Genomic DNA, 22693 nt, shown 5'->3' with positions numbered 1-22693 from the left:
TGTGATTGATAAGTTACTTATGCTCTCCGTTTGTCCAGCCAGATGTGGTCACTTCTGGCTCCAGAAACTGAGAAAAATATTTCAGACTGACGATAGCACAGAGCAGGTGTTCTGTCTTCTCTTGAAAATGATTAATCAGCAGCAAATAATTCTAATATGTTAACAGAGCTAGTGCACTTCATTCAGCGTCTAGCCGGTGAACCATGGTGGTGGTGAAATTACTGTTAGAAGAGTAAATGGTGAATTAAAGGGGAGAAAACTTTCAGCAGCATGCAGCACTGCTCACTCGCTCAGCTATTCTGGGTCTGACGTTAGCGGGCACTGAGAAATCGATTTCTAATCAAACAGAGAGAACAAGGCAGTGCGGCAAATCAGAGAAAGTATGAGTTGGAGCTGCGGTAGCCGTTTTGTTTAGATCGCAAACAAACTGTCAAGTGAAGTATCATCATTACAAACACTGGTTCTCCTTTCTGCCTGAACCTCATGTATTTGAATCTATAGGATAACTAAAGCAAAAGAAATGACTTTGCCTTCGCTATCCAGTCTCTCTCTATCAAAGGTGACCAACTCTAAAGATGACCACTTGTATAAATGCAGGTGCTGATGTGAAATCCCACCAAGAACGCACAACATTTGAATGAGAGCAGACTGATATTAACTCTGGATGAAACTCAGACAACAAAAAGCCACTTTAGCTCATTGTTTTCCTGCTCCTGCCCATTTCCATCATCTACTTGGTGACTAAGAGGCAAATTAAAGAGTCATTTATCTTTGGACCCTGTTTTCTTCACCATAACAACAGTATAAAGCTGTAACATTCAGTTGAAGCATCTCCACATGTCATTACAAAGGATTTGGTGGGTTTGCCATCACTTGCGAGAAAAAGCGCTGGCATATTTGAATCTATAAACCCTTCTGTGTCTAAGCTACAGAATTACCAGCTACGCAGCTTAGACATGGAATACTCTGTAGAACGATCCAGACTTCAGCACGCTTGTATCGACTGAAAGAAAATGATGAAGCCGGCATGTTATTTTTACTGAAAAGCTGGTATTCATATGTCATGCTGTATATTCTGCATGTTAAACTGTATTTGTTGCATTTTTTTAGTATTTATAGATAGCTGCTACCAGGTTTCTTCTGTATATTAGATTGTTCTCACTGACACTTCCTGATGTCATGGATTTTAAAAATGTTTGTAAGCTGGTCACCAACAAACAGCACCACATGTGCCCATTGGCATCATTTATGTAAAACTTATTGGGACGCGGCTAATGATTATTTCTGCTGTTGGTTAATCTGCTGTTTATTTTCTCTATTACTCAGCTGATCTATTAAAATGTCAGACACAACTGAAGCATGCCCGCTGAACTTTCAGTTTACAAACGCAACACAGAGTTAAAATGCTGAATTTAAGCAGCGTTTACAAAACTGTTACCGGTCATCAGAATGATCCAACTGCAGATTCATTTCCTGCTGACTCTCTGACGTATAATCAGGCTCCCAAATTCTAATTTATTCTGCTCAAACTCGAAATCTTAACCGCTGTGCTGGTGTAGATCCACCCAACAAACAGGCGTTGAATCCATTTGTGTAATTATGTAACTGGTTTTGCTAAAACAGCGAGGCGAAGGATGCTAAATGTTTCCCGAGCATTGTACTTGGTAATTAACCTGACTCCGAGTCTGATTATGAATTACACAGCGTTGTGTGGAGCTGCAGCGTGATGTTTGCTTGTTAGCCTGTGAAACATGCAGCCCGGCGCCTCTGAGGTTTGGTACAGTATGTGTGAGGCTACTGACCTTTGAGGAAAAGGTTGTTTCTGTTTGTGCACGTACCCAAACTCTGCAGCGGAGTCGAGCAAAAGCAAATGACCATCAGATACAAAACGAGCCGCCTTCTTCTCTACGACCTTCGGTGTCGTTCATAGATTTGTGTTACAGCAGCTACCACCAGTGATGAACCCCCATAGCTGCTGTTCTTCTTATCTAGAAAAGGCCATGTTTTTGTTAACGGTGATAATCAGTTTTGTTTTAATTAGGAAATAATCAGCAGTGGATAATTAGGATTGGAAAACAATATAATTCATTCGTTTGCATTTGTTACAAGTCACACACATAGAAGGGGAATAAATAAGCGTGTAGATGAGAAGAAAACAATTAAACTGAACTTTTAAAAGATTGTTATTTTTAAACAAACTATTCACAGATGAATAAAAACAATTCATTTACAGCTTATATTCCCTGCCCTGCAAAGCAGCTCTTTTTGTTTGTTGTTTGTTTGTTTATACTGAATCTTGATGTCCTTACAAAGCTCCTGCTGCATGCTCCTCAGGCTATTCTCCTGTAGTCTGAAGATTACAAAGGCATCGGTGTAGATGTTGATGCTGCTGTGCCTAATCTGTTTGGCAACAAAGCAGGTCTCAAGGAAATGAATCGGAGACGTCAGTGGATGACAGAGAAGTGCCGTCTGCCAAAAGCTCTACTGCAGCTGCACGCTTCATTTAGCCAAGAACAGTTTTTACTTCAGTCAATCTGCTACAGTCTTGGCAGCACATTTCTGTTCTTTTTTTTACTTTTAAACTAATGGAATATGCTCATATTTCTCTGTGAAAGAGGGAGGCAGAGAGATATTTAGGCCACTTTATTTAATTAGTCTTCAAAGCTGCAGCAGAACAGATTTTTATCCAGAAATATACCCAAAAAATCAGCAGTAAATAACTGAAGAGGAGAGACAGCTGAGCGGGAAACCCCGGCGCCGCTCGCTGCAGGTACAACTCAAAGAAAACTGGGACTTAAATGCAAACATTCAAATTGTCTTTAATTTCTCTGCAGAAAACAAACTATAAGAACTAAGACTAAACATATCTCCATGTGAGACTATTATGCCAAGAACATGCCAACAAATAACTACACGTGCCAATGAAACCACTTGCAGGTGATTCATTGCAAAGACACCTGCTAAATGTCTAAAGCAGGATATTGTATATTAGGTAGCAAGTAAACAGGAAGTCCTTGAAGTTGAATCATTGGAAGCAGGTAACTGGCTTTGGACTAGAAAACTAAGCAAGTGCATTTATACTATGAATTGGTTATTTCTCACTAAAACAAGACTAACTAAGCCGCAAAAATGAAAGTGTTGATACGGTCATGGCCACTCAAGGCTCACTTATGTGAAAGGGGAGTGAACACGCTAATTAACCCCCGATGCATGGCCAACAAGCATCTGCAGTGAACACGTGACCATCAGGGGGTTTTTTATATCACATGGAAGGTCATGTGAGTGTGCATCAGTTGCCTTTGGAAGAGAAGCCAAGCCAGGAAAAGCATCGCTACAGGTAATGGTCTGCTGGAAAACACTGGGTCCAAGCTTTCTCTGACATCTGCCAGCTATCTAAACATTGGTGCAGCCCACATAGGCCTTTTCACTCCAATAATATGATGCCAGTGCCCTCTTTCTGCACGATAATGAGTCCTGCCTCACTGTAAACATAGCTCAACAATAGATCGAGGAACAAAGATTCCTAGTTGGTGTTACAGCTAGTTGGCACAAGGTTTCTCTGACCTTTTTGTGATGATGGATGTGCGAGTTGTGGATAATGTTAGTCCTGCACATTAACCTCTGATTTCTGTTATGTGCAACGGTGAAAAACGAAAGGATTATGGTCAGTGTAAACAAAGAGCGGAGAACCAAATAAAGAGATGTTCGATCTCTCTGTGTGAAAGGCACCAGTAATCTAGCTTTAGCACATAGGCTGCTGAATCCCCCCTCAATGCAATCCTGAACACAAGAACACAGAAAGAAATCAGGTTTATTAACCTTACTGTCAGAACAAAAACTGTGTTACGTCAGAAAGGGGGAGTTTGAAGACTTTGTGCTATGGATGATTTGAGCACTCAATCTCTTTCTGCTCCAAAACACCTTCAGTAGCATTCAAACAGTATGCTGCTAGATTGCGACATACATCAATGTCGTGTCCTAATACAGTTGTGTGTGTTGGCACATTTGAACACTGATGGCACATTTTTGAGTGTCAGTGTGTTTTCTGCTCAGCAGTGAACCAGAATATGTCCATTGTTATTGATCAACACATAACCAACAAGAGTAGACAACCAAAACTAAAGCAACACAACCTGTTCCACCTCTTTACTGTACGTGACAACTTACAGCCTCAGTAGTTTAATATGCAGACGCTGAGATTTATGTTTCCTGTCTAGAGTACAAATGACAGAGTCATTCAATATCACTCAGTTTTCTTTTGGTAGCACAAAGTTACTTAGTCTCAAGGCTGGAAACAACACAGACTCTTAGACTGACAGTTTTCCATTAACTGTTTCGCTACTCTGGAAGCATCATGGTGCTCAAACAGCAACTTCATAGAACATAACTGCGTGAACAGACACCAAGCAACGCTGTGGGCACATGGGCCTGTTGGTGTAGAAGTACTTCTCATATAGGGTGTGAGAGGTCCTGGGTTCAAATCCCAGATGAGCCCCCACTTCTGACACACCTCACTGAAATGTTAAATGTGATGTAGTTTATTTTATTATTACAATTAAGGAAATGTTCTTCATCAGATCTAAAATAACATATTCTGTTGCCCAGTTTTTGCTCTAAAAAGCCCCTAAAAGCAGAGATATGCAGCTAAACTAAACTCAGCATTGTTTTCTGTTTTTCCAGTATCAGTTAGAGAAAAAACACTGTATACTGTTCTTGCTGTCCTTTAGGGTTGTCTTTGTGTATAAAATCAATGAGTGCAGCTTTAACGTCACCATTTAAAAGAAGAAAAAAAATGAGATGGTGAAAAACCACCAAGGGAGGAGGGGATGAAGAGAGTGAAGGGGTGGATTTATGCTACAAAGTGGTTTAACTGCTCCATGAGGACTAATGAAGCTAAATTGCACCACAGGGACACAGGTGGGAGAGGAAAGTGTGGGAGCAGGGAGGGCTGCTGTAGGACTTCACCGGCACAGCCCCGGAGACGTTACAATTAACACAAAGATCACTTAATGGAGGATTTTCTCAATAGTCTCTAAAAGGCCAACACTTTGCAAACGTTTATGATATAAATGACTCTTTAATTAGACCAACAAACCAAGGAGGGTGCATTTTATAAGCCTATCGCCTCAGCTTACACAAGCTTGTCACTTCACAGGTGCTGTAATGATGAAAGCACAGCAGCTTTACTATGCACAGGGTTTTACATCAAGGACTGTGTGTGTTCCTAACCTGCTCGTAGAAATGTTTTGAACATGGAGGCACACACGGCATCACCCACACATAAAACAGTTCTCTTAACAGGTTTAACCTTGTGGCTTCCAACCGGCCATTAGAGGACATTTGGTTTGGATGAACTCTCTAATGTATTTATCTCTCTGTTATGTCAAGGATTTTCTTCATGCCCACTAGCCGTCTCTCTAATAACTTGTCACAAAGTTCAGATAAATTTAATTTGGTATCCATTCACTTCATGATGTTTTTAGCCTGCATTGACGTTCTCTAGTCTGTTAGTCTCCTCCTGAGGATGCCCCTTGAGCCTGATATTAGGCAAAATTGTCAACTCATACACAGAGTTTCTTTCCTCAGTCTGACATTGCCTCCACTCTGACTGATACCCATGGGAGATGGGAACAATATATGGTCTTGTATCTAATGTCATCTTAGGTTAACATTGACTGTAGGAATGCCAACATACTGACTTTTACGACTAAAAGCAGTTCAGCATTCTTCTCAATCTGTACAGCAGCAGTGCTTCAGGCCCACTGAAAACAAACAAGCACAAGACGATTAAAATCACTGTGACAGCATACCGCTTGACATGAGAGCTAGCCCATGGTGCTAGTAAGTACCCAAATAGCCAATATAGAATTGAGTTTTTACATATCTAAGTATAGAAAGCAAGAAAGGAGGGACGCAAGGCTTGGCTCGTGTGAAATCTGAAAAGTGCTCTTGAAACAATAAAGGCAACATTGAATCTTGATGTAATCACAGAAGCTATCGGTCTAATATCCCTAAAGTGGAATGAGAGAGAGTAAAGAGAAGGAATCGCTGTAATTTATGGAAAATAGAAAGAAAAGGAGGAAGAACAAGAGAAGGTCAGGCGTAAGTGTCACCAGGAAGTCAGGGGTGGGAAAGAAGGCAGAAAGGGAACAAAAAGGTAAAAGTAATGTGAAGGTGACCAACCGGGCAGAAAAGAGGACGCTACACTTGAACACAAATACACACACACTCTAGCACACACACACACACACACACACAATCTGTCTAAGGAAGGTAGGTATTGTGAGACTGGGCAACAATAGGTCCTGACAGCTCTCTCTGGCAGACCATCGCCTGTCTCCTGCTATCGCTCTGGGTATTGGGTGTGTGTTTCTGTGTGTGTGTGTGTGTGTGTGTGTGTGTGTGTGTGTGTGAGGTGACACACGGACTGTGACAATGATCCAAAGTGAAGTCTGGAGTCTGACTCACCTCCGCTTCAGTGGCGGACGCTCTGAGCCGACACCAAACACTGAGGGAGTCCTGCTCACTACAGCTCGTCGGTCGGGGTAATACCTTCATCCATCCATCCGTTCATTCTTCTGTCTGACTGCGTGAGTGTGCGTGTGCGTGTTTAGTATTTTATTAGACGTCTGGGCCACCCCAAATTCCCCAGAGGACCTGGAGGTTTCCATTTGGTACGTGATGCCTCTCATAAGGACAAACCTCACCTTACATGTAGTAAATATAACATAGTGTGTTAAAAACAGCCGGAGTGGTTATTTTCTGTGCATTTAAAACACATTAGTTGTACTTGTGTCATGTATTTATGACTGACAAACAATCATTCTATTTCATTTAGTACTAAAATTGTTTCGTCTATATCTGATTTAAACATTTGACATAAATATTTTTTGTGTTCTTTTTTTCTGTTTACATTTCCTCCGTGCAAGTTTTTGGAACAAATACATAAACATCTCTATTTAAAGCTGCTGATAAAAGATAATAACCTAGAAGGTCATCCATGATACAAGGTCGTACAGGTGACAGATGCAGGTGTGTTATTCACAGCTGGTACACAAGACGGACTCTGTGATGTCACCCATTGGTTAGTGAGGTTATGAAGCCTTGATAATTCTCACCATTACCTTCTCTTTTTCTTAAACTAGATGTGACGAGTAACACGTGGGATACATGCTTATTAACAACGTTCCAATCACATGTTCTTAGCTGAGAGTGTATCATGGATAAATAAAATCTACAAAATGTACCTAATGTTATTCACTATCAGCCTAAATAAGTGCACTCATCAGGAAAGTCTATGTTTTCCCTGTAGACTTCTACAGGAGTGGAAGTGGCGGTCACAGGAGTGGCCCCCTGCTGGGCTTTAAAAGAATTTAGGTTTAAGGTATTTCCACATTGGCTTCCTTTTCTGACCTGGAAACTACGTCCATCGTTTTTACTGCATGAACAGACAATAAACCACATTAGTAACGGTGCTACTGTATCTATGTTGCCAATATGATTCCTAAAAATCTAAAGATTTGGTTAGTTTTTTTTTTTCTTGTTCATTTTCTTCCAGAGTGCAAAACTATTGAGATTAAGAAGAGAGTGTTTTGGGCCTACAACAACAGAAAGAAACTGAGAGACACTGCATGTTCATAGGCTACCAACATGTCAGTCAAGGTAAAGCATAGCCAGGTTTATAATCCCTCTGGACACTGACTCCAGTGGAGCCAGCCCCTGCTGGTCATTAGAGAAAACACAGATTATGAATCACCTGGGAAGACCATAGATGACAGATAGTGTTGTAGGCCGCCACCTGTGACAGAAATGATCCATGACTTAATTCACACCTCGGTTTATGTGCCTCCATTTCAAGTTCTTAAGACTACCATGACCTCGATGACTGAGAACCTGCACAGCCACCTGTGCATCACCTGTACTGTACACACCTTGGTGTGAGGAGTATGCTTTAAACAGAGCTCTCCAGTGTCTTTTAAGGGTCGTGGATTCTGCACTTGTAGACTTTCATTCATGTTTGTAAAATATTTATTTCTTCTTTTATTACTTCTGAGATGTTTTTGCTTGATTTTGATTGCTTTATCCTCATGAGATTTCAACAGTGTCCCAGCTGCTGTAAGCAGTGCTCGCTTGAAATGTAGACTGCATAAATCTGCAGCTGTTCAGTTATTGTGTTTGACAGCAGCCTTGTTTTTACAGCCAGAGACTCATTTTAAAGGCTTGTGTGATCATTTCAGGTCATTGTAGGTCTCTGCCCTCTTGGAGCTTTTAAATTATTCTGTGTGAGATCCTCAGTGATGTAGTCACAGTGAGCAACACACTAGTGTGCGTCCAGTTACAAGAGCGCAATCCGATTTTATCTTTTACAATCTTCTTAGCCACTAAAGACAATTTCAAACACAAGAGAGAAAATGAACTTAGAGTAAATTTGTCTTCATAAGTTGAGCGTGCTGTTCCTCGAGGCAAACTGTGATTTTTTTTCTTAAACTCTTAAAACTAGCATCTCAAATTTGTCAGAGAAAGCAGTTTAAGGCAACTCAAGGTCCAGGCTGGTGGCTGAGCAGTTTGGGAGGTTTTATGAAACAAAGACGTGCTTTCTGGTGTTAACTGTAACGAAGAGAACTCAGGGAACTTATTTTAGTTGTGTTGGCTGTTGTTGTTCCCAGATTTAACTGTGCCATTTCAAGGAAAGCAGGATTTTTTTTTCCTAAATTGGGAATTTCTTTTTGACAGATGGCTACACACATCAGCAAGATGATAAGAGTAACTTCATACTCACCATCTAACGAACAGTGTCTGACTAAACTAATTCACAGCGAGGGTTTGTGCTGTGGTGGCTCTCAGCAAGAAGGTTTTATTTTATTTAACCTTTATTTAACCGTACGTAACACAATAGGCCACCAGGGTACACTCAGATCAGAGTGACAAAAATGTTGTCATCAGACAGTGAGCCCGAGGATCCGTGCAGATTTCTGCATGCCTGCTAGTTTTTTGTGAATGTGCCGACTCATCCGTGGACAGTTTGCATTACAATGCACCGATTACACATGAGCGTCTCATGTGCTCTGCTCTGAATGTTATTTCATGAGAATTCTGTTCTACAAAGTTCAGAAAAAATCCTCCATACCCAAAAACAGAATCATCAAGAAGACTGCAAATCATGCCAGTTGTCTATAAGTGTTAACAGAGATGTAGGGAGCTTGCTCAGTATGACTTTGTGCATTAAAATATATCCGTCCTGGTGTCTCCTTAGACTTAATGAAGGTCAAGAAACCAGACTGCAAGGTACACAGTGATGTAAAGAGCTGCGGCAGACAGAGTCTAGACAACAAAGTGTGGAAGAGGCAGCATGCATGCAAATAATATCCCCATAATTAAAAACCTGTATGATCATAGCTGTGGGTTCACCCAGAGTACTCCTTGGTCGTAGATGTGAATGTTTGGCCCTGTGATGTACACCCCCTCTCACCCGATGTCAGTTGGAGTAGATTCAACACCCTCCTGCAGACCTGAACTGGAGATGTGGTTGTTACTTCAAAATATATGGACATTTCACCCTGACTCTCCATGAAATTTCTCTGTGAAGAAAAAACCCTGGAAAGTTCTTTCCTATTTCTACTTCCGTGTCTGCAAAGCCAGGTTTGTAAAGAAATGGCTTCCCCACCTTAAAAACTGAACTGACACGCTCTCCAACTGTCCAAACGGCTTGGATGAGCTGAAACTTAAAATGTGGGGCTATCACCCTACAATAAGTAGCATAATGTTCACCCTGAAACCCATTGTTTTTGTGCTACACCTGTGTCTGATCACCTACCTCGCTGTTAATAGGCCCTGCTTGCAATCTAAGCATCTGTGCCTACTGGGAGTGTTGAATGAGTGTTGAAATTTGTTCTTTGCTTGTCTTTTATTGGAAAACTTTAATTTTTTTCTCTTTTCCTGAGAAATTACCTCAGTAGGAAGGCTGAAACGGTTATACCAGCAGATCTATTCACACTATAACTTAGATCACGTCTAGATAATGTGATCTAAAAGTTGTCCAAATTTCAGGATTTATTTCTCTTTCTCTCTCTGCCTTACAGCTCAGACGCTCCTGGGAAATCCGTCAATCACATTATTGACTGGTCACCTCATTCCATGTATCTGTCACCCTTTGACTCTGCAGCAAGATCACACAATCCATCAAATGTGTGCATTTGTGTTTTTCTATGCACACACACACACATGCACACACACACACACACACACACACCGCTTAGTGCACAGAGCATTCGTCAGTCGGTCTGTCAACAGAGGTATCAAAAAGTCAATATTTTAGTGTAGGGGAGGGATGAGGGCTTTCCTGTGTAAGGTGATACCTCAAACACACCTGACAGAAGAACAAACACAAGGGAGTGTTTAACAGTTTAAAGACCTCTTTGTGTTCATTCACAGGTTCATAATTTTATTTTCAGGCTCCAATGGAAGGTTTAATGTCCACAAAACACATCACGTTCGCCTTTGCGCATCACCTCTCTTCACCCCTTGTCACTTTAGCGCCCCACTTCCAAAAAAGCCCACTCTGCTGTGACGGGTTAGCTGCCAACAAATCCCAGAGGTCAACCATTCACGTTTGAGCCAGAATCTGAAGTCACCGTTACACAATGCAACATGCGTTCATGCAGTGAAATGCAGTTACTTCCCATCTGTACCATGACACAAAGTTAACAAAGATGCACTATTGTGCTATTGTGTAGCGCAAAACACACGTCCATGTTCTTGTTTCTTGGTTTCCAATCATTCTTAAAGTTTGAACAATATCTGATTACTTAATTTCAGCATTACATTTTCCACACAGATCTATTTTGATTAATACTTGAGTCTGACTAATTAAAGACATTTACTCACCAACTCAACAAGCGTCACATATTTACAGAACTTAAAAATATCCTTTTTTAGGGGACGTCATTGAACTTTGAGTATAATTCAAAGAAAAAAATAAAAACAAGTGATTATGGAAGTTGCAGTGTAACACAGAAGAGCGGAGGCAGACTGAAAACATGCTTTGATCACACCAAAGAGAGGAATGAGGGTCATTTGACGATCTGGAAACAGGGCAGCCAATACGATTAGCAGACCTTGTTAGGGTACCTGGGTCGTTGACCCAGTGTTATTGTCTTCTGGTTCTTTAAGTCTTGTTTATTTGTTAGGTTCTCAGTGTACTTTGTATTTCTTAGTCCCGTATGATTATGTCAGTCTGGAAATTATTCTGTATTTCTAGTCTTGTTCTTGGCTCTGTGGTTCCTCCCCTGTTAGATCAGTCTTGTCTTCATGTGCATCTGTCTGTTTCCCTAGTCATGTCTCTGTGTACTTCCTGTTTTACTTTGATAGTCTCCTGTCGGTGCATCATGTTCTGCTTTGCTCTCCCGCGTCTCGTCTGTGTAAGTATTATCATTACCTTCTTGTATTTAGTGTCCACGTGTTCCTCTGCTCGTCGTCGCGTTCTCCCTCATCCCTCACTGTGTGTTTTGCCTGCTTGTCCACCTTTTTAGTTTAGTGTATATTTCCAGTTTATTTTATATTCCTAACTACCAGCAGTAAAGCTGAGTTTTTTGAAGTTCATCTTTGCCTCTGCGAGTCTGCGTTTGGGGTCCTTTCTACCAGCCACACACAGCAGACATGACAGACCTACAGAAACCTTATAATAGTTTGTAGTTCCTCTAAATATTGCTAGTTTTCTGTCATAATGTCCTAAAGTGAACTACTGTATATAAGTTTGGAGTTTTAAGACATTAGTCAGCCAACTATGGTAAAAACTACAGATTTTCTTGATGAGGGGCCACAGTGATGAAAAACAAAGGAAATCTACAGCGGCTTCACTTCTTCAGCCAACAACTGAACAGGTAGCTTAGAGGAAATAATGGAATATAAAAAGTCAAGAAACTCTAAAAAATGCCAAAAAAAAAGATGAGAGTAGTGTTAAAATAAGTTGACTTGCAAAAAGTATATATATATATATATATAGAGAGAGAGAGAGAAAGAGCAAGATCTACATAAGAATACTACACTAATACTTGACTGATTACTTTATCAGTGCACAAGCATCTGTGGATTGTCTGTACCACACAGCAAGCCATATCATTTGTCAGATAATTTCATTAAATGGCATTTAAGCTCCAAACTAATGAATGACATCCCTCATTTATATACAGTCTATGGCTGATACCTGCTAACAACACACAGCTGACAAAAACCTTCTGAACCTCCCTGTCAGAGGTACTAAGTGATAAACAGGCCAGACAATATGACCAAGGGAGACACTCCGTGCTATCAAAGTATGTGGAGAGCCAACAGATAAGCTTTAGTGTTTGTCTTGATGGTGTTTTTTGCATAAAAGGACAATGTGTGCTGGGACAGACTCCAGCCTAAACCTGTGACCTTGGAGAGGGGTAAGTGGGTTGATACAATTAATTAAGAAATGTCTGAGGATGCTTTTGGCTGCTGGAGTCTGCAGCAGAGCTAAATCTGATCTCTCGTTTACATGCGTGCTGGGATTTCTGTGATATGTATAAATGATGTTTAAATTACATCATTTGAGCTTTAATCACATGTTTCTACTGCAAAATTCAATATTTTCTCAATGCAGGTCAAACTGACTGCTTTAATGTGCAAAACTGCAGCAACAAGGGGGACGGTGAACGTGAGTGGTGCACAGTTTACTGACGTCACCTTTTTAGGCATTGAAATTCAAGCTGTTGTCTCTGGATGCCATTTATAAGTTGTGAAATCGCCCAGTGCTGCTTTTAGTTCCTTTCCAAGCTGTTTGTCACATCTAAAATTCATCTGGCATGGCAGCTTCGGGCTTCCGTGTTGAGGACCTGGAGCAGGAATGTAGCCACTGTGATGCAGATTTAGTTGAGAAAACTGAGAAACGGGCGAGTCAGAAAAAGACGAGCCCGAAGGAGGCATCACCTTCGTTTTCCATTAGTGGCCTGAATCGATCTGGCTAAAAATAAAACCAGCAGGACTCCACTGTGATCCCACTGCATTCACAGATGACCGCACAGGCCAAGTGTCACATCAGATGCCACTTGCATTATCCAACCTGGGTGTATTTATGTGGAAATCGAGCCGCTGTCTGCCAAACACCGAGTCTGCTCTCTGCTCTCGGTCAGAGCGTCTCGCTCTGTCGTTGTTTGCTGCCAGATGAAACAAAGAAACGAAAGCAGAGTAACAGATCACATAACATCTCAGGTTGCAGCAGCGTGGACAAACAGACTGCAAATGTATAGATTTCAGGATTAATATCCCCGTAATATTGATATACACAATGGAAATGTGATGGTAAATCTGTTATATGACCATTGCACACAAATCATCAAGCTACACTTCATGAAACTGTGTGGAGAAGAGGTCCACAGACAACAGAAGAACCCTTTGAACTTCAGAGTCGAAGGATCCTTTCTTTACAACTGCAAAATAAGACAGCGGCCTTTGCAGAGAGGTGCGGTCCCTGATTGCCACGGTAGTTATCAAATTTCCAGACCGACATGCCATTAAATGTTTCTAATTCCACAGCAAACCTCAGTAACACTGCAATGTTACTGCTCACTGAGCCGACCAATGCTCCATCGTGACCATGCTGAAGCAGTAAAATCTGTTAATTAAGGGCTTCACAGTGGAAACGTGAGCAAAATATTCATGATGCTCACTCAGAGGTGACTCGGTCTCTGAAATCTCCACATTTTGTTTCCACAGCTCTGCTCATTAAAAGTGTGCAAAGTGGAGTCTTTCAAATGAATTGAACTCTTTACTAATAATGCTGATCTCTGTGAACCAATTCTGGATATGAATATGAAAGCCAGCATATCCTTTGTTATCTACTCCTGAGTTCTGTTGACCAATCACGTTTGACAGGCTTTGGTAGCATGCAGGTAAAAGTCCATGTGTAAAGAAAAAGAGAGAGAGATTCCAAGTTTGGCCTTATAAAAAGTAGTTTTAATTAACGTATCCACTGATTGGTGGCTTCATCTTTCTACAATGAGAGAATGTTTGTAACCTGTCTCTCCTCAAGCTGAACTAAACTTTGCACACACATCGTTACACATGCACCAATTATTAGCATCTATATGTTTTTTTTAAAACATTTATTATAAAGTTCCCAGTTCTTTTGATTTTGGTATGTGTCATCCTCCTCTGAATGCAACTTTTGTGTTTATTTCACGTTCAGCGTACGTTGCCAACTTAACAGACTTAAAAAAAACATTGCTATGGAATTTTGTGGAATGAAGAATTTGAAAAACCATTGCAGGCCTGGTTTATAATTATAAAATATAATTACAATTATAAAATATAATTATAATTAATATAATTAGATTTACATTTTATACCAATAATCTAAATATGCAAATTAAAAACCAACTAAAGCTTTGAAATAAATGTGGTGCAGCCACCTTGTGCCCTCCTTTGGGCTCAGCCCTGCATGCTGCAGGTATCACTGCTAGAGAGAAAAAGAGAGAGAGGACAGGTGCATCAAAGTCTACAAGAAATCTATGAAACTTAAAGATAGTGACACATTAAAAACACGCTTTAATCTGAGCAAACCAGCAGTGCACAGCAGCAGATAAGAAGACTCTTCTTTACCTTTGTGCTTGCTGATGTGGTTGTGTCATAAAGGACTCTTATTGGCTTTTTACTCACAAAGCTTTCAACTTGCGCTTCTGTTGCTGACTCTTAAAAACATCTTCTTTGACTGTGTTCGCAGTCATGGTACCACCTCCACATTTTATAGTGTGCAAGCATCTGCTTTTAGTCATAAATGTGAATGAAATCCTGTACTGTCCAGCCCTGCACAACCAGAGTCTTCTTCCTACTGTTTTACGGGCCACTAACATGAGTCTCTTTTTTTTATTAGCCTCATAATGTAAAAACAAGGTGCCAACAAAGAAAAAACATCTGATAACCTTTAGCTACAGTTTAGCTTTTATAGCTTTTAGCTTAGCATTTTGAAAACGATCCACTTTTGGAAACAATGACAGTGATAAAGAAATCTTGGCCCGGATGGAGGCTATTGGCTCCAGACAGTGGAGCAGTTAATGGGTTCCCAAATCGAACCTAATATAACTGATTCGGGATCTTGTTCCCTTTGTTAAGTCTGACTGAATGACCAAAGCAGGTAAAGCAGTTTCAGAGCAATGCAGCTCAAAAACATCAACAAAAGAAATGAGATATTGCACTTGAGCGGGGTTTTAAATATTGGACTATGATCATTTTCCCCCTTTTTTTAACTTCCAAGTAACAGAAGTACAAACAGTAAATGTACTAACTGCACACACACGAGCTGTAAGCCAGCTGGCACTGCATGCTGATAGGAAGAGTGTTGCCGTGTGTGGAGTCTCAGCTCAGTCTCAGCCTCAAACTACGGCTGCCAACTCTGGCACTTTCATGCACCAGCTCACACTCACAGTAAGTATGAGGGAACTGCAAAGCCACTCCATAATGGAAAACCACAGATCCATGGATTATATAGATCTCCTCGAAGTGCATCATCTGCCATGCATCTGCACTTCATTTCAGCACTCACAGAGGACACCTTTCACATATTTCCAGTTCTGCCCATTAACATTCTTTTTTAAATCCTGCTGCATCAAAACATGCAAACCTAAAACTTTCTAAGGCTGTCTCTCTCTCTCTTTAGTTTACACAGGTTTCACGCTGCGTTTGGCCAGTTTTTAACAATCTCCTCGAACTCACGAGATGTGTTTGAAAAGTTCAGAGTATTTCCAAACTGTTCTGAGACCTGAGGAGGGGACATTTGACCCAAAGAGACAGTGGTAAGTGAAACTGTGTCCTCCTCCCTACCATTAAGTTCAAGTTTAAGGGCCACTGTTGTGACAGAGGAGGAGATCCAGCATGAATCAAATTAGCAGATCTAAAAATGTCAGGAGCACTGGGAGTGGTCTGGAGCTTCTCAAGGGGAAAACCTTGAAGGGATTAGTGCAAATTTTACGTCAAATTTAGTTTTGTTATTTTTCATGCCCCAGGTGATTGCCTCTTATGCTGAAAACCTTCACAAAATTGTGGAATCACATCACTTCTGTTTTCTTTGTCTAAAAAAACAGCTATTTTTTTCTTTAATAGTTATCCTGGCTTCATAAACATCAAACAAACTGAATTCTGTTTAATTAATTGATTTTTTTCCTATTTCCATCTCCCCTTGTTAATTTGTGATTCATCATTAAAGATCACTTTCATCCAAACACAGTACACAAGCTTGTCTTGCTTCTCTTTAGCTCGTCGTAACCTTGTTTTCTTTTGTTTAACTATTAGTGCTGGTTTTAATTTGGCTTTTCTGAATGTGAATCTGAATTTCAGCCAGTTTGTTACAGTTCTGTCACAAACTCTGATTCCTGTTTCTGCCCTTTTCTTTTGCTGTGTATTTTCTATTTTCAGGTCATATTTATTCAGGTTTTATGTCCAGACTCTTTGCCCATGTGTTTTGCTTTTATAACCTTCTCACTTTGTTTTCATGCGGTGAAAATTTTAGACAAAGCTTACAAGAAACAACTAAAATCTTTTCTCGGATTTCCTTCTTGAAAGATTTGTATAATCCTTTCAATTGTTTCAGCTGGCCGCCCTCTTGTTGGGGCCATGCTTCCTTCAATCAGCCAGGTGCAACCACTCACTGAGGCCTGCAAACACTTTCTTTTATCTGCAGACCTTTTTGGATATTTAGCTTTGTCCTGGTACTTGTTTGCATATTACAAGGTGATTCAGTATATGTCTCTCTGCTTGATATAATTGCATTTTTTGGATGTTTCCTGAAGCCAGAATGTTGAGCTATTAAACAAAAAAAATATCTGTGGTTTGATTATTTGCTACAAAGTAAAACAGGTGATGTCTTGTTGCATTCTCAATCATCCAGGTAAGTAAATCTCCAAAAGTTGATTCTGTTCATCTGGACGTAGCGTTTTCAGTGGGACTAATGTAATGCTAAATTAGTGTTGCTTTGTCTGTGCAGGTATTGTTCAGTGGGTTTAGGAAAGCTTCCAGCAGAAAACAGATGCTTCCATCTTTTGCTTGTAAGAGCAAAAATTACTGCAGCGAGAAAAAAGCAGGACGGGTGAAAAGAAGAACGGCTTTAAAAGTTAAAGAGTTTTTAGACATGATACTTTGACACCCCACATCAATGTGTTTATCTGTAAATACAGACTGAGACAGAAAAGCACCAATATAAAATCAGAAATTTTTGCAATGCTCAAAACAACAAGTGCCAAAAGATGCCCGATCTGCCTCGATGTGATGGCGACCAGCACCTGTGATATTCAGTTTCCTGCATCCAGCTCCAAGTGCACTTCACTGTCAGTGCAATTATTGTAAACAAGAAAGCAGTAACAGTGAAATGCATCCAGCCTTAAACAGTCTCTGTTCTGCTCTGCCTTTTGTCAGCCTCTGGTCTGGATTTGGGTGGAGATCTGCTGGATCAACAAAGAAGCTGCTCTGAGCTGTTCCTCCCATCAAAAAGGCTCAGGCCTTCTGAATTTCTCATGATGGCAGATGGTGGACGAAATGAAAGGCGAAAAATAACCAACATGTTTGATCTCTTCTGGAAGGTAGAAGGTGAACGTAACATGTCTGCTTTTGCCTTTGAATTTCGAGGCATCAGTAATTTATCAGTAATTTGACGCTGCTCAGAGGCAACTCTCTTTCACGTCATCCACACATTTGCTGCTAAAATGCATCAAAAACCACAAGTCAGAGCATCAGCCAACACTCAGTCCCATTTACAACTTCAAAAACTTGCATTTGCCGTCCAAAATGGGTCCACAACTCAGTTGCTGCTCTTTGTAGCTGGAAATCAGACGTGTGAGTAAACATTTATTCAGTGTTATGCTGCGGTGATGAAAGTGGTTTATCAAACTCTTACCTTGAACAAATGTCCTGATTGACAAAGTCTTTTAACTGCACTTTAAAAGACACCTTAAAGCACCTCCTCTTCAAGGAAACCACATTTTAATCCTTCCATTATTACCTATTATAAGAGTATTTCTAAACCATTACACCACCACCACCACCAGACTGCACCGCTGATATAAGACAGAATGGCCTCATTTTTCTTGCCAAGTTCAAACATCACAGCAGAAATTGAGATTAATCAGATCAGGCAACATTTTTCAAATCTTCTATAAACTCTCGTCTCTGTTTCCTGTTCTTAGCTAACAGGAGAGGCATCTGATATGCTCTTCTGCTGCTATAGCAACCGCTTCAACTTCCTATCAGCAGTCTGGCCATTTTCCTCTGACCTCTGAATTTCTCTTTTTCAGATTAGTCTCTGTAAACCTAGATGGCTGTGTGGGAAAATTCCAGTACATCAGTAGTTTCTGAAAAACTCAGATCTGCCCACCTGACAACAACAATCATGTCACACATGAAATCACCTTTCTTCTCCATCCTGATGCTAAATTTAAACTCCTGGAGGTCATTTTGACCATGTACATGTGTCTAAATGCACTCAGTCATGTGATTAACTTTGCATTAACAAATAGCTGAACAGTTGTTAGATGCACCTAACCTAGAGTGGATGTAGAAAATATGACGTCATGATATTGATGCTGAGGCCATTTTTCTAGATTTTAGTGGCATTAATGTACTGCAACATGTTAGAAATACTAATTAATTTGAATTTCTCTTTTGGATTGTGTTTCATAGCAGCCTTCTCTGCATATAGTGGATTTTTTTATTGCGGGCACCAGTGATGTGAAGTAGGCTCAGCATTTTGGAGCCCCAACAAAAGATAACATCGTATTTCCTTTACATTGGTTTTCTTCCATCTAAGACGGAGAGGCATCGTGTTAAAATTGTTCCTGTTTTTCCCCAAACTACTATTTTAGGGTCTAAAGTCTAATGCTTAAAGAGGTTGATTGAGTTTTTTAGCTAACTTTGTTTGTCATTTGAAAAATCCCTGAAAATAACGGCTCGGCACAAAAGTGATTTTTATTCCTTTTAAAAAGCCTTGATTCACCTTCACCAGCATCTGTGAGAGTCTCTGCCATGCAAAAGCTTGGTTTGAAAGTCTCTCTTCAAGGCTTAAATTAAAGAATTTGGTAAAACATGTCCTTAAACCAGTGCATTTAGCCTTACACTACTAACCCAGTTTGCTGCTTTTGATTTAGTTTTCCATGTAAAGTGGTCTTAAATCTACTGTGGTGACAATTTATGGATGTGAAGCGCATCAGCCAGACGACGCCTTGATCCTCTGATCTGAGATCGATTTTATTAGTGTGAGTTTCTGCAGAACGTCTTTCTGGGCCTGATTGGAAAGTGTGGCTATAGAGATCCTGCTGTATGCCTGAGAGCCTTTCTGTGTGACTGTCCTGCTGTCTGAGTGATGACTGTTAAACATCAGCTCTAGTGTTGCTGGAGGATAATTGAGTGTAATGACAGGCGGTGATGCTTTGGTTAAATGGCACTCTGCAGGAAATACACAGCTGAGTGATGAAAGGCTTAAGCACGATGATACTGCGGCCTCATGTCTTATTTTCTTTTCTGCAGATCACCTGACAGAAGCTCAGAGTCAAGGGTGAAAAGTGAATGTGACACAAAGAAACACAGAGAGCAAGCTGTTGACCCATATTTACTGTAACATTTTCCCTCCTCTCCCTCCCTCCGTCTCTGATTGACCTCCCTCTTTTACCCCGGATCTATTTTTAGCAGCCGCCGCTCTCACTCAGGCCTAATATAAGAATAGATGTTCCTCACAAGTAACGCAGCAGGAAATATTCTGCAGGCAATAATTTGGAGGGAGGGGAGGGCTGTCCAATCACCCTGACCGATTTAACAAGCTCTGTCATGCAGCGTGTCTCTTCTAGGTCCCATCACTTTTCATTCAACCCTCCGGTCTGATTTTTAGAAGCATTCTGATCCTTTAAAGAAAATAAATAATGTGATACGACAGTAAAACTGCTTGATGGTGTTCATAATGGGGCTCTTAGAAGACTGTTTTTGCCTGCTTTGATGCTTCGTTTGTTTTTTTGTTGTTGTTTTTTTGTTGTTGTTTTTTTGCTGTCCTCTGTGGGCTGCATCATTATTATTACTATAATTATACACTGTAATACATATTAGACGGTAAGCATCATTAGGCAACCTTATTTTTTAAAGTTAACTTGTTGCATTGCAAGATTCCTTCTATTAAAACTAATCAGCTACATTATATCATTAACTACTCAGAAAGTAACTCATTAGAGCACTTTTGAATGATCAAAAATAAGCAAAAGTTCACATTTACAGTCAGAGAAATAAAGTTTTCATGGAGTTCTGTGCAGTTCTGTGAAAGCTAAGTCCACCCTTACTGCCTCCAAAGGAAAGAAGAGGGTAGGTAGAAGCCTTGTGTTGCTAATTAAATGCACTAAATTAACTGATCAGCAGTGAGTGTGACCACCTCTATAAAAGCAGACGTTTTGGCAGCGTGTTCATCTGCAGTATTTAGGTGTGTGATAACACAATGCCACAATCTTCTCAGACGTGAAAGTCCCAGCAAATTCAATCCAAGGTCAGACCATGCAATGCTCAGAGAAACTGCAGAAAACCCAAGAACTACATTTCACACTCCACAGGCTAAAGTTAGTTAAATTCATGACCATACAATTGGAAAAAGACTGAAAAAATGTGGCTTGTTTCAAAGGGCTGTCAGGGGAAAGCCTCTTATCTCTAAAAACAACAATGCTACTCAATTAAGGATTGCAAAGTTACAACCGAGCAGAGCACAAGATTTCTGGGACAAAGCTCTTTGGACAGACGGAGACTGAACCAAAGTGCTGATGTTTAGTCATAATGTAAAGCACCACAACTGGAGAAAAACAAAACACACAATTCAGCACAAACACCTGATGTCAGGTTGTCAGCAGTTGTGCTTATTTTGCAGCCACAGGACCTGGTTAATGATTGAGTCAATCATTAACCGCTGTGTGTACCACAGTATTCTAGTGAGGCCGTCTGTCTGATGGCTAAAACTTGTCTGAAACTAAATCATACAACAGCACAATGATCCCAAGCAAAGCAGAAAATATGCAACAGAATGGCTGAAAAAGTAAAGAATCAAGTTGTTGTGCTGACTCAGTCAAAGTCCAGACTGCAACCTCATTGAAATGCTGTAGCACGACCTTAAGAGGTCATAAACGAATGTCCACACACCTCAATGAACCAAAGCATCGCTGTAAAGAAGAGTGGACTACGTTCTAAGAGACTGAAAGTCAAACAGAAACAATCGCTTCAAGCCATTACTGCTATAAGTAATTGTGCAAGCTATTGAATTATGTGATGCGCTTAGAAAAATGACTAGTTTGATGATGAACTGGTGCCTGTGTAACATTTTTCAGGCACCTGTCTGAGTGGGGAAAAACTGTACCCTACTCTGACTGAGTGACAAAGTACAACTGAATAATTAATTCAAAAGTACTGTATGTAGATATCAGAATATAAATGGAATGGAATAGAAACAGTGAGCAAAGGAAGGGGAGTTCATTGTATATCACAATTTTTTATGGCTTCTGACAGTGGACTCATTTCTGTGCATGTTCTGCTAGACCGCAGTGCAGCATTCGATAGTGTTGACCACAATATCTTATTAGAGAGATTAGCACATCCCATAGTTGTTAAAGGTTCTGTTCTGCAGTGTTTTGAATCATATTTATCTAAAAGACTCCATTTAGGGAGTGCTCTTCACACACTAAGGTTAATTATGGAGTTCCACAGGGTTCTGTGCTGGGACTAGTTCTGTTTACAGTATACATGCTTTTCTCGGGGAGTGTGCAGATGATATCCAGCTTTATGTATGTAGGAAGCCAGATGTCACACACTGGTTAGTTAAATTGTTGGAATGTCTCAAAGACATAAAGGCCTGAATGACTTCTAATTCCCTGCTTCTAAATTCAAATAAAACTGGGGTTATTGTGCTCAGCCTTAAAAAAAAATCAGACGCAAGTATCTAACCAGATCTCTACCCTGGTCTTCAGTAACACTGCGAGGAATCTTGTAGATGATTTTGACCAGGATATATTCTTCAACGCATCCCCTCTTAGAGTAATGCTTAAGAAATTAGTTAATGCCTTTATTATTTCTAGGCTGGACTACTGTAATTCATTATTATCAGGCAATGATGCAACAAAAATACTGACAGGAACCATATTTCTCCTTTATTAGCTTCTCTTCGTTGGCTCCCTGGTTTCTTCCTGTTAAAAGGGTTTTTTTCCTTCCTACTGTCACCAAGTGCTTACTTGTAAAGGGTTGTTGATTGTTGGGGTTTTCTTTATGTTGAAGGATCTTTATCTTACAGTAAAAAGCACCTTGAGGTAACGCTTGCTGTGATTTGGCACTAGATTAAAAAATAATTGAATTGAATGTAACTGTGCAGCAAACTGTGCATTCTGAGTCATGGCCAATTGTGCCCCAGTAGAACTTTACATCTAGCAATATGTGCATGGGCACTGTGGTGGTAAGACCAAACCTAAGAAGCAGCAGAAATTAAAATGTCAAAGTCTGAGCTATTTCTTGTTCTGCACTGGTAAACAATGACAAGGACACTGAAGTGTAATAACAATAACAGTGTTTTTTATTCTGCAAAAAGCAGCTTTTCTTTCTCTTTTTGATGTACTCAGCAGCTGTGAGCCTCCACCTTTTCCTTCAGTTCTTCAGCGCGCTGGTCCCAACAATGCCGCCACTG

General features: G+C 40.3%; 1 protein-coding gene across 5 annotated transcripts in view; it reads right to left on the bottom strand.

The window, feature by feature from the left end:
- LOC100706767 (involucrin) overlaps positions 1-22693 on the bottom strand; it is a 72938-nt gene that overhangs the window by 47338 nt on the left and 2907 nt on the right. The gene's annotated exons all lie outside the window — the stretch shown is intronic.

The sequence above is a fragment of the Oreochromis niloticus genome, linkage group LG22, assembly GCF_001858045.2.
Source record: "Oreochromis niloticus isolate F11D_XX linkage group LG22, O_niloticus_UMD_NMBU, whole genome shotgun sequence".
Taxonomy (NCBI): domain Eukaryota; kingdom Metazoa; phylum Chordata; class Actinopteri; order Cichliformes; family Cichlidae; genus Oreochromis; species Oreochromis niloticus.
The sequence above is the reverse complement of the archived record's forward strand: the minus strand, read 5'-3'. Positions and strand labels throughout refer to the sequence as shown.